The following is a 12,715-nucleotide window of genomic DNA, read 5'->3' as shown; positions in this document are numbered from 1 at the left end:
ATTTGCGAGAAAATTACTTCTAATATCTTAGAATATAATCTCCAAATCCCACAAGCATCTCTAAGCAAAATGTTAAAATAGCAAATTATACCATAAGTCAATTGTTTAGCACAACCATATCACGTAATGTAATTTACATAAAAATGTCATCATTCACATCTCACAGAGAATTGAAGAGATTGAATTGAAAAAGATATCTTAACATTATTAATAGACACAACAAAAAAAATTATTATTATTTATTTAAATAGCTCATCTTGGCACTTAAGATGAAAATCATTCATTCAATTTTGAAGAGAGTGAGACACACAATTGGGTATTGTATCAAGTCACACAAGATTTGAAGAAAGAGATATCGTGATGATGTTGTCAAATGTAAATTATTGGCAATTGTAAAAATTGAATGGATCTATTGGAGATGAGAAATTTTAGCGCGACATAATTTGAGATGATTGAGGTCAAAGACTTCTTTTTGAGACACTCGAGCTGTGATTTGAGAGGATTTTTGTTGGATTTTTTAAGGTTTTTGACTGTTTGGATGAGTTGAGCACTTTGTCTTGGGGTTGAGTTGGTCTATAAACTCCGATTTAGTATCCCGACCTGAAATCTAGTTCCAGACGTTCTCTACAAGCTCTGGAGTGGCACAAACAATAGTTCCAAACCCAAAATGCCCCACGACTCCAACAAAACTAGCCACAACTGCTTTTAGACATCAAACAAGCTCGCATAAACTCAAAAATGCTCTTAATACCCAAAATCAACTCAATTACTCTCCCGCGACTCATCTACATCTCTTTCCTCTTTATAAACCGGCACACAATTAACAAATTTGATTTATAAAAGCCCCAAATCAGTTTCATTTCTTCTCTTGTTTGTCAGATCGATGCCGTCGCGGCTTGAGATTCAAAAAAAAAAAAAGAAGAAAACTTTTTTTTGACATTCTTAAGTGGATTTATGTCTTATTTAGATATTGCATGGACTTAAAGATCCATTACAATCATTGCATCAATCTCATCACTAAGAAATAAATAAAACACAGCCTCAACATCGCGTAATTTGAGGCGATTGATGATGAAACAAAACTACCAATTGTGCCACTTAATTGAGTCAGAAATCCTTTCGGCATTGATGGCGTGTGAAACTTTTTTTAAGTCTTAAACGCCAGAACAGCTTCTTTACTTAGCGACTCAATGAAATCTTTTTCACACAATTAGTAAAAGATGCAATAAAGATTAAAAGTTCTGTTGCTGCTTGTTGTCGCTGCTCTTTTATATATTTTTATGATTAAGATGATTATAATAATGATGCAATGGAATCGGATCTCTCTTCCCCCTTTTTTACTTCTTCTTGTGATCATCGAACATATGTTTCTACTTATTAGGAATTCTGTCTTTTTTATGAAGATTATTTTGGTTCCTTTTTTTTGGGAATCAAGTACATATGGCTCTGTTAAATACTTCTTTTCTTCCTTAATAATAGAGTATAGAATAAGGAATACTTTTGATTGGGGTTTATATGGCATTGCATGAATTGAGATCAACAGAGAATTGATGTGTCAATTAGGTTGATCTTTGTGGAAGAGAATTGGATGTATCAATTACGGATCGATTTGATTCTAGGGTGTGATGATGGATATTGACAGTTTTTGGAAGTTTGCGTATAGAGGAATGAGGAAAGAGATGATTTTTGTTGTGGATTTAGGAAATTTTGCTATTTTTGGATATAATAAATGAATAGGCTTCCAAATAAGTATGTCTAATTGAAACATACTTGGAAATTGACTGTTGATCGTTATTTGCTGTCTTTCGTGACGTCTGAGACAATGCTTGTCCTAAGACGCTAATTCCTGGAGACAATATGAGTTAGTCTGACTGATTGCCAAGTAGATTTTCCTAAGAGCACTGCTCTGTTTTCTTAAAATGCCTGTTTCAGTACAAATGAAGCCTGATCAACCGATAATTCTCAACATTTGGCCGTCAGGCTCAATTCATAGCTACATCTAAACCACGATGCAGTCGATGCTACAACAAGTTTCAGATTTGTAAATTCTACAAGCCTTTTACTTATCCTTTCTTAGAAATTGACTTAAAATATTTAATTCCTCAAACTTTCTCCCAAAACTAAATCCTCCAAAAACCAAAAAAAACTTAAGTCAAACCTCTCTCAAAACAGCATAATATGATTAGACAACAAAACACAAAACACACAAATAATCTCATATGAATATAAAAAAGAGAAGAAGACGTAAGAAGACACCCCGACTTGCAGAGCATCTTCAAGAAAGGAAGGAAAATAAAAAAAAATCCAGTAATCTTCACAGCAAGGAATCGTCGTAATGATGAAGATCGTAAAATATTGCCAAACATAATGTGACAGCATCAGCATGAATTTCAGGGATATTCATTGTTCTGTTTGTCCTTTTTAAATTGCATTTTTTTTTTTTTTTGTATAAACAACTTTTTATGGCTTCTTTATGTTGTTAACTGACTATCTTCATATACAATATATATTGTAGACGATAGAAGGGGGGGACCTTGATAACAAAAGGAAAGAAATGGACACTGCTGTAGGTCATATGCCCTGCTTGTATGCGTGATCAGTGTTGAGTCATTGAATTTAGTTTTATTTATCTCAAAAAAACCCTTCGTACAGTATGAGGGTATGATAGAGTTCTCGGAATTTTATGTCTCAATCTGTTCTCGTTTTTATGTTTATTGTGTTCAATGTTCCATTGTTGTGTGATGTTTCTTAATTAATTGACAAATAACATTGAAATGAATTTCTTCATTTGTTGTTGGACTGGAAGTAGGGAGCAGTTTGGTTATTGGATTGTTAGGGAGAATTGTATTGGTTTGCGTATTTTGTCGGAATGTCGAGAGTTATTTGAGATGTTTTGAATGTTTTGAATCTTAATGACAGCTAATAATAGAGCTTATGACTTCTTTTTAGCCTTTACAGCTTATAACACAGCTCTTCTAATGTTTAAAGCACTGTTAGGCTTCTAAAACTAATGTCGTTCACTGTGAACCCTAGCAGACAGTGAGCACAGCCATATGTTACCTTGATTGCATCCTAGCTATGTCAGTCATGTCGGTGATGTCGAGTTCCATGTGAATATGGCCGTTAAATGATACAAAACTCGACAATTCAGAAAAAGAACTAGAAATAGCAAATGCGTCAATCTCATTAATTCCCTCAAATTTATTCCCAACTCAATCTCAATTATTGACATTGCTGAATTGATTTTGCATCACGCACACACTTTATGTTCTCAATTCTTCTCATCTCAATCCTCCTCCATCAATGCTACAAATTTCATTGAGAGGAAAAGACAAAACAAAAAAAGGGAAATCGTAAATTATGTGCGAAACAAACACAGGAATTAACAAATTTGAGTGTCAAAGCATGTCGATTGAAGATAATGAGGTGCAATTAATTAAAATCACAGGAATGACCTTTGTGTGTTCAGTACAAATATAGATCCAATGATGTTTATTAAGCGTGATGGTCGTATAGGAACAAAATTCTTGTTTAAAATACCTTATATTATCGATATGTCCTTGCTATATTCATTGTCTCTAACTGTTCATTTACTTCTTCATTTTTGGACTCCTACTAGAAAGTAATAAGGTTCTGAAGATCATAAATCGATTTATGATTCAAATGTTCAGTTTTTTTGTTGAAAGAATTGTTAGAATGTATGGGAAATACTGAGGAATGCTGCTTACTTATGAACAGGAACGTTAAAGTCAAGGACGAGAAGTTTTAAGACACACGACTTACTGGATTCCTTTTTGTTTTATCTTTCTTGCTTACCTTCTTGATTTGTGATGAATTTTGGAATTTTTTAGGGATTTTTTGAGTTTTTAGAGTGTTATTTCCAGTTCTAAGTGCAATGAGAAGTAAGATTTCATGAATACTTGCTGTCAATATTGATTAAGTTATTAAATATAGTGAAATTTGCAGGAATTTGAATGTAGATAAATTAAGTCAGTCAACTAAGTTTAAATTGACATAAAATTAACGACCTAAGTCGAATTAATCTGAGTTTCGATTCCTTATACACATTTTTATCTTTGGATGTACCGTAAACATCAATTTTTTTTTAATTTTTTGACCTTTTCCATCTCTCCATGTGACAAACAAAATCCTTAATGACACCAAAGAAGAATATTCAAAAGTGACAATTTTTGTGCCTTTTTTTGCAATTCTTCCATTTCTTCTTCGTCTATTTTGACAAGCTCACATCACAGCATATCATCATTATGACTCGACATTTTTCTTCCAAAGGACACAAATTAAAGCATGCACAAAAACATTTGAGGGAAAAATGGTTTTCATGCTTTAACACTATTTTCACCTTAAACTGTTCGTTTCGATGGCCATTTTCCACATTATAATGAATTTTAAAAGAAAGAGCATTAATTGACTCCAAGACAATGGCTATAATGTGTGCTTTAGGTGAGGGAGAGATTGAAAAAAAAATCATCATTGACTTCATGCCGAGCGATGATAATTAATAGACCTCGGTAATGCGATAATGTGGAACGAATTAATTTCACAAACAACAAAAAAATGCTTAAAATATTTTTTATCGATTGATTTAGTTTTTGTGATAATTTGGTGGGTTGGTGTATGATGTCGGACTGTCTATTGTGCATTTGCGGTGATTTTTAATTATTTCGCTGGACGTAGAGATCAACTGTGATACATGACTTCACTTAGTTGGCATCTGAAGTTGGTTCAATCGCTTGCTGTCCGTTGTTAATTTATCAATACCAAATGCTGCACTGTTCTTTATCCACAGCTTCTTTCCAAGAATGAGACGACTAAAAGAGTAATAACATGACCTTGAAATTGGCACTATCGAGAGTAAACTGTCTTTTATTGGAAAAACTTTTAGATTTAAAATAAGACAGACAAATAGTCAAATAAAAACCGTTCCACTTGGGTATTAAAGTATACTCAAGTCAACTAAACTCGACTCAAATGAAGGTAACTTCAAGAAGACCATGTTGGTCTGATTTGAACTCGTTGATCCGACTTCTAGGAGACATGGCTTCAATTCGACTTTTTAATAAATATTTAATCGACTAGAGTCGAACTTTAGCTTAATCTATCCAATTTGACTTTGAGTTCAGGTTAAAAATCACCTTACTAGAGTTCTTCGGTACCAAGTCATTAATTACTAGTTCACGGATCGACAACATACCCCTTGAAACAATCTGAAATTGGAAGATTGGAAGAAATTGAAAAGTTGTAAGAAGACTGCGCTTTAGTCTCCAAGAAATCACCTATACTCAATTCCTTACTTAAATTTCTTTTCCATTCCAACTTTCTTTGTTTACAATGAAATTTTCATAATCATCATGCATCAACCATAAACATGCTGTTGTATTGTATTACATCTAATTCGTGATTAGAGGCGCCAAAAAGAAAATCACGCGCGCCATGAAATAGAAAATAAATTAATTAAGTTCCTCAATTCTGCGCGCGGCGTTAAAAATTTTTGATTTCTATACAAAAGGATTGTAAATGATCTCAAATTATAGGCATCGGAGGGTATCTCGCGGGTCTTAATATAAGATCAATTAATTAATGAATGAAATTCTTTTTAAAATGAATTAAATTTTTTGTCTATTAATGACTTGAAATTGCCTCTTATGGCTTCATTATGGATTTTCTATCGATTAAATTCCTGATTTTTTTTTTGGGGAATTTTATTGATCAATTTTTCACTGTGGATCGAATTGAAGGGATTGAATTGAGATATATCCCACACATGCAATTATCGGCGGATGCTTTTTTGGTTCTTTTACATGAATTGGAAATGAAGTTTTGTGATTGCAGCGATTTTTCATTGATAAAAGCATTTTCATTCCGACTTTGTAATGTTTAAGCGATTAAAAGTCTGATTCCAAGCCGGCGTTTCTCTAATCGGGCATTTTGAGCTTTAATTTGAATTTTCTTTAATTTCTTGTTCATTGATTGAGAATTTTATTAGAAAATTCATTCATAATTTTCGATAATTAAGTGCATGGCAATTAATAAATAGAATTTGAATATAAAATAGAAATGTAGTCTTTAATAAATGACACTAAAATATTTTTAAAAATTATATATTTTGATAAATTTAATAAATTTACAACAAATATAAAGGGGATGTACAAAATTTGAGGGCTTAATTAAGGGTTGCTTTATTAAAGTGGAAAAACCCACAAAATATTAATCAACGCCTTCACTATTATAGATTGTAGATCAATATCTATCAAATCATAGAATTCCACCATATATCATAGATAAATCCACAAACAGACATTACAAGAATCTCTCAATCATACGCTTAGCACATGTCACGGTACATAAAACTCAAAATATTCCCAAAAATTCCTCAAAAAAAATCTCCTACAACATTTCAAAGATCAGAAGGTTTATGCTTCTTTATGATTGATAAAAAGTAGACGGTCTTCATGCTGCTGTAGATGCTTCATTAATTTTTTTTGTTGGTTTATCACCGACATTTGGGAGATAACGGAGTGAAATTACGTAGATTTATGACTTAATTTTACATTTGAATGCAGTGAGACTGAAAAATGACACAGTGACTTACATAAAAAATTATCAAATAATATTTCAATGTCGTTGATAAGAATTTCTAGATTTGAGTAGATTTTTTGGGAATTTTTATGAGCGAAAGTTGGTTTAGTGGAGTAGAAAGAACAAGTAATGAAGTGATTAGATAAGGACGCTTCAAAAGAGGAGTTGCATCTAAGTCATAGGTACGGTTTCTAACAAAGTTCAACTTCAGAATCCATTAAAAAGTGTATTGACTTTACAATCAGGATTTGCACAATATTCAGAACATTAGAAGGCCATTATAATGGAGAAGAAAAGATTTCTGCTCACTTAGGAAGCATTCTTGTCTTAATATTAATCCTGATAATTAGAATTCAATCCGAAATCGAGTATCCTTTCAGATCTGTAGGTAAACAATGGAGATCTGTAGCCTTGGACGATCTGTTAGGCTCAGCCAAACTCTGCCGGCTTATGCATCAATAACGCAATATGCTGTAGAATTGCAGTTCTGGGTTTTTGACCGATCCCTACTTGAAAGTTAATAATTTCAACTGTTTGATCCTCAGAACTTTGTGATAATTCCTGCAATAGAGTCAGATGGAAGGCGTTTTATTGAAATCCATGCTCCAAATCGAAGCATGGTTCCAGTAAGTAAGTAAGTAAGCTCCTCAAAATTGAAAGTCGATCTTAAATTCAACTTCCTTTAGAATACCATAGATCAACCTTAGAAAATCAAGATTCATTAACCTTTAATTCCACCTAAAAGACATCTTCATCCTTCAACTCAACAATTAATATCCATTAACTGTCAAGCAAAACTAAAACTTGCTACGAAAAAAAAAGGCAACAAAACAAACAAACATAAAAATGTTAGCAATGAAGAAGGAAGAAACAAAACACAGAAAGACTTACTGCTGGGCATTTTAATGATCTTGGCCAATACATTGAACCATAAGATAATTCCAATGAAGCCTGACTTCTCTCCTTCAAGAAAAAAACTAAAAATAAAGATGTACTTACAGTAAGTACAATAAACGTGAATAATTTTCTAATAATGTTTTCCCAAGAAGTGGATAAACAAAAAAAAAATGCAATTTAGAGAAAGAAAAGGAAGATTGTAAAAGAAAGAAGAAGGGCAATAATGATGCACAACATGCATGTATCCTTGGCTCATTAAATTACTTTATTATTGAAAAAAAAAAGAAGGAACAAAAATTTCTCTGGATTCAATAAAATCATAAAAATGCTGAAAGAAATTTAGCTGCTAGGGCAGCACATGCAAAAAAAAAAATGTACGAGAAATATTCAGTTATAAAATATTTTTATGTTTACGATTATTGCTTCAGAAACTTCAATAATGTCGCGTGGAAGGCAAGCAAGTAAAAAATATTGCCTTTTTCTGTTCACAAATTGCCAGATTTTCAGTGTAAAAAGTCTCATAAATCATCAGCGATGGCATCAGAAAATTTAATTAAGTTTATCCATAAAAATCAGTGCAAATATTTGAGTTTCATGACTAGCTTCAATCCGATTGGACGGCAAGCATTCGACATCATGATTACTGTTGCTTGGCAACCGCGCAATTGATTTTTTCTTTACTTGTATTGGTGAGGAAAATTTTTGTTTCTTTCCAACCAACTGAAAAAAAGTTTTTCCGTCCGCAGCAAGTTAGTAAGTCGAGGGTGTGGAAACAGTTTCTGTAAAAGAAGCAACAATTTTATTGCGACGAGCATAAAAAAAAATTTCTCAAATCCAGCATAAATTCCGTACTTTACAGTATTTTTTTATGAATTTATGACGAATTTCTTGTTTTTCTAGGATAAAAAGTGCAGAAGCAACGAAGTGCAATAACAATTCAGTCGTACGCCATCAATGCCGACATAGAAAAAAAGGCAATCATATAAGCAATAAAGGAAGAATCCTATTTTCTGTTCTGTATGCCTGGAAAAACGTTTGTAATAAAAATTTCTGCAGAAGTTGTGAAATGAGTTCAAAAATTTTATTATTTTTTTTTTCTGTTTCCTTTAAGGAATTGCTTATTCTCCCATGAACAAAAAAGTCAATTTGCATCCAATTATTTTACATCAAAGAGATTTATTCTCGTACTGTTTTTTTTATCGTCTCATGTTCTGTGATTTCTGTGCCGGAGGGTAAACATTTTAATATGAGAGATGGGAAAATCATTGGATCTTTCATCGAGGCGAATCAGGCTTAGTCGTTGTGCTGCTTTAGAGAGAAAATTTTGGGGATTTTATTGAATTAGCTGGAAATTTCAATTTTTTGACATAAAATAGACCAAAAACAGTCATCATGGTGTCAAACGGGCACTTTCTTGTTAATTTGCCGACGTATCAGCAACATAGCAGTTCCCTAGGGCATATGCCGTGTCATTCGGGTATCATTTGTCTTATGTAAACGATAGATGACTAGTAGAAGAAGGGACAACTTACATCAGACTTAAACCCTGACTTTGTAGGTCATGTGTTAACGGCTTAAACCCAAATGGGAATCAAATGTGGATTTCATTTTCATAAGGTTTTTGCAACTAAGGTTTCCGATACCGGGATTAAGTTGTACGTAATTTTTGGATTCATCTCATAATTAAGCACATTTTGAGATAGAAAATCCTAGTCGCAATTGCAATGCAGTCATGATTAATAAGGATGCAATAAAACTACACAATTTTCAACTGCAAGTGTCATCCTCGGTTGATTTAGTGGAGTTATCGCTTTCAACAGTGACTCTAAAATTCATATAGGATAAGAAAGACTGGATTTCAACGAATCCAACACTACACCAGAGTCAACCATCCTAATAAGCAAATAGTATGCTTTAAAAGCACACAAACACCAAAAATGATATGTTTGCCTGTTAGGGCCAGGCTTCGAACACTATTTATTGCTTCTTTATCACAGTTTACATATCGAGAACATCGACTATTGATAAAATCAGCAAATCCAAGCTGATTCACCTTGCTACAATATAAAATCTTCCTAAAGCACATCACGAAATAGGAAAATAAATTCCCAAGTTTAATGTTAACATTTATGAGAACTAAGCGAGCAATGAAAGGAGCACAGCAACAGCAAACGACAAAGAAAGAAAAAATTCAGAGGCATCATAGGTAGACATGCCAATGTCATTAATAATTAATGATTCAATGCTTTAGTTTGCTCGAGTGAAAGAAAAAATAAATTCCTAACGACGATTAAAATTCCGCATTTACATGCTTAATTTTCGTCTTCGTGTTTCGCATGCATTCACAGTGAGATTTACATGAAAATGCATTGAATAAAGGAGAGTCTTTATTGCTGTTTGAAACGCAGAGATTTCTTTATTAGTTTATAGGCAGTCAGAAATTATTTCATGTCGTTACCGATTGCCTCTCTTTTTTGTTTGTTTCTTTTGTATGAAATTATGTAAAAATTAATGTTAAGGTTAAGGACCGGTAAATGAGCTGACAAAAAATTCTGTGGACGGTTTAATGACAAAAAATCACGTAAATCTTTAAGGAAGGAATTTTTGGAATTTTTTTGGATGCTGCATACTGTTGCTAAGGATCTTGGGAATACTCAACTTAACAGGCACTAGAAAAATCAATTTTAATGCCTAACTTTTGACCCTATTGACCTCTTTCCTCATTATTTCAATTTTCTTTATGTGCCATTTTTACGATACTTAATCAAACTAGCTTTAATGGCCTTTTTAGAGGCTTGAATTAAAAGTAACAGCACATGATACTCATTCATTCATGAACAATGTGTTGTAACAAATTAACAGACTTGCTCTATTGTTAATGTCTTTAATGTTCAATAAATAAATTTCATAATAATGCAAGATATGCTTCTCTTTAAATTTATAATATTATGTTTCTATTTAGTTGGACTTGTTATGTGTTGAAATTAAATTATTCATAAGCATGTGCTTTGAGTCTGTTGTGAATATTATTGAAATTGGTTATTGGATGGAAGTTGTTGGAATTTTTGTAGATTTTTTGGCTAGATGCTGTAGATCAAAATTACCAAAATCATAAGCAATGATTGAAGTTCGTCAACAATTGATTTACAGCTTTATATCATTGATGCTGCCAGTCACTAGAACAGTAACCAAGAGTTTAAACCTTAATAAAGTACCAGAATGACAAACGATGAACAAAAGGAAACCTAGGTACAGTACCATGATCAATTGAAGCTGAAACTGTCTTTACACCTCAATTACCTGATTTAATAATGCAGTGTCCAGTCTTTCTTCTATTACAGAAGGTATAAGATGTAGAAAACACGAACAAATTGACCTTAGACCGGAATGAGTTTGATTAGACCGGATACCACCCAATCTGGCTTCAAACGACAATGTCGATCTGTGGCTGACTCACTCCGCTTTGGGGCTTGATTTCCGACCATTTCTATCAAATGTTTCTGTCTTCTGAATGAAATGTTTAGCATATTGTCTAGCTATTTTACTTTTCATCGAGATTCTATTGATTTTTAGTGAAAATTTTGAATCCGGCTCTGCTTCATGATAATTTAATAGGCAAAATATCAAGCTATGCAAAACGATGGATCTTTGTTCTAGATAATCAACGAAATTTCCAAAAATCCTGATTTTATTGTTAAAAGCAGCCGCACATTTCATCAATGTGTTCGCCTTGAAGATTTAAAGCAATTTTTGAAGTATAAACCAAAAATATCCACTTAAAACCTCAATTATCCAGATTCCACTTGATTATTTCTTCAAGTCATTGCGAAAAATTATTTTTACCCTCACAACAAAGACAAAATAACTTTACAGCCCACTTATCTAAATTTAATTTAAGTAATTACTGTAACATTGATAAATGCTTGTATTGATAATCAATTATTATTTGTGCAAACAATAAAGAGAAGTTTCATAAAAAATGGAACTAAAGTAAGCAGCTGATAACATGAGATATCAATTAGCGGTAGAATACACACCACTTAGTAGCGTACTGTAATATACGATTTATCATGAATTCTCATTTTTTATTTCAATTATCAGTAGCTTTACAAGCTTCTTTTTGAGCTGACCGCTATTGGTTCAATATCATGTGAAGTACTTGTGTATGCTTTATAGCTTGTTAATTATACTTTGTCGTAATATTTCGTGTTAATATAAAAAAAAAGACTTAAAGATGCGTCGGAATTGATAAAATATTCTATTAAATCCACAATCTATCCGACTTGTTGGAACCCTCTGTTCATGTTTTTCATCATAATAATTTATTTATGACTTTATTTATCAGGAAATTAAAATCTTTAAAGTAATTTTCATATTGAGCATGTAATGGACTTGAAAAAATATGTTCCCATATGAATTTGAGACTTTTTTTTTTGGATGATTATTATTTTTGTAATGTGATGAAACTGACTGGCAAAGTGGCAGCACCAAAAAATATCATCAGCAACTGTATCGGTTTCAGTCGAAACTTACAAATGTGTGGTCTGGTGATCAATTTACAAACAAAACATTTTACTGATGCTGTTTGTTGCTGCTGTTTGCAATAATAATGAAGATTTCTACTGAATGGAATCTAGGATTGATATTTTTTGGAAATTGAGACAAAAAGATCGTGCTGTAAAATTTGAAAATGTCAACACAAAGCCAAACAGAGAATATCTATATCACTATGTGGCTATTATATCCCATTTTTTTATTGTCTTATATTCAATTGTTGTAGAAAAATGTCCCAGAATTCTACTATATGTGGCCACATTGAACGATATTTGATTGAAAGTAAAATAAGAAGTCACAATATATGTTGACACAACAATTCCCTGTGGGACACTTTAAGACAATTCTATTGAAAATTGTTTTCTTATTGAACACCTTTCAGATTTCCTTTTTTGGTTGTCTTTTTGAATGCAAAATTATAGGAAAGTAATTATAGCATCTAGGATTGATGAAAGTTTAGAATGAGATTAACGGTTTTTTAAAATTTGAAAATATTTATGGCAAAATTTGAATTTGTACAAATTTTCAATAGATGGCGCTGTAGGACGAGCCTTAGGAATTTTGATATGAACTTCAAATGTTTGATTCAGTTACTTTCAATGGCAGAACTCATCCAATTACGATATGAGTATAGTTTTGGATTCACAGCAAGAATTTTAAGTCACAA

General features: G+C 32.3%; 1 long non-coding RNA gene across 1 annotated transcript; it reads left to right on the top strand.

The window, feature by feature from the left end:
- Positions 1-6,033: 6,033 nt before the first annotated feature.
- On the top strand, positions 6,034-10,348 carry LOC139093740 (uncharacterized). Its single transcript, XR_011544732.1, has 3 exons — positions 6,034-7,597; positions 8,395-8,531; positions 8,606-10,348. It is a non-coding gene; the product is annotated as an uncharacterized lncRNA (long non-coding RNA).
- Positions 10,349-12,715: the final 2,367 nt, after the last annotated feature.

The sequence above is a fragment of the Chironomus tepperi genome, unplaced genomic scaffold (assembly GCF_022539635.2).
Source record: "Chironomus tepperi strain 1889 unplaced genomic scaffold, CSIRO-AGI_Ctep_v1 contig_337, whole genome shotgun sequence".
Classification (NCBI taxonomy): domain Eukaryota; kingdom Metazoa; phylum Arthropoda; class Insecta; order Diptera; family Chironomidae; genus Chironomus; species Chironomus tepperi.
This window is presented reverse-complemented; position numbering and strand designations above follow the sequence as displayed.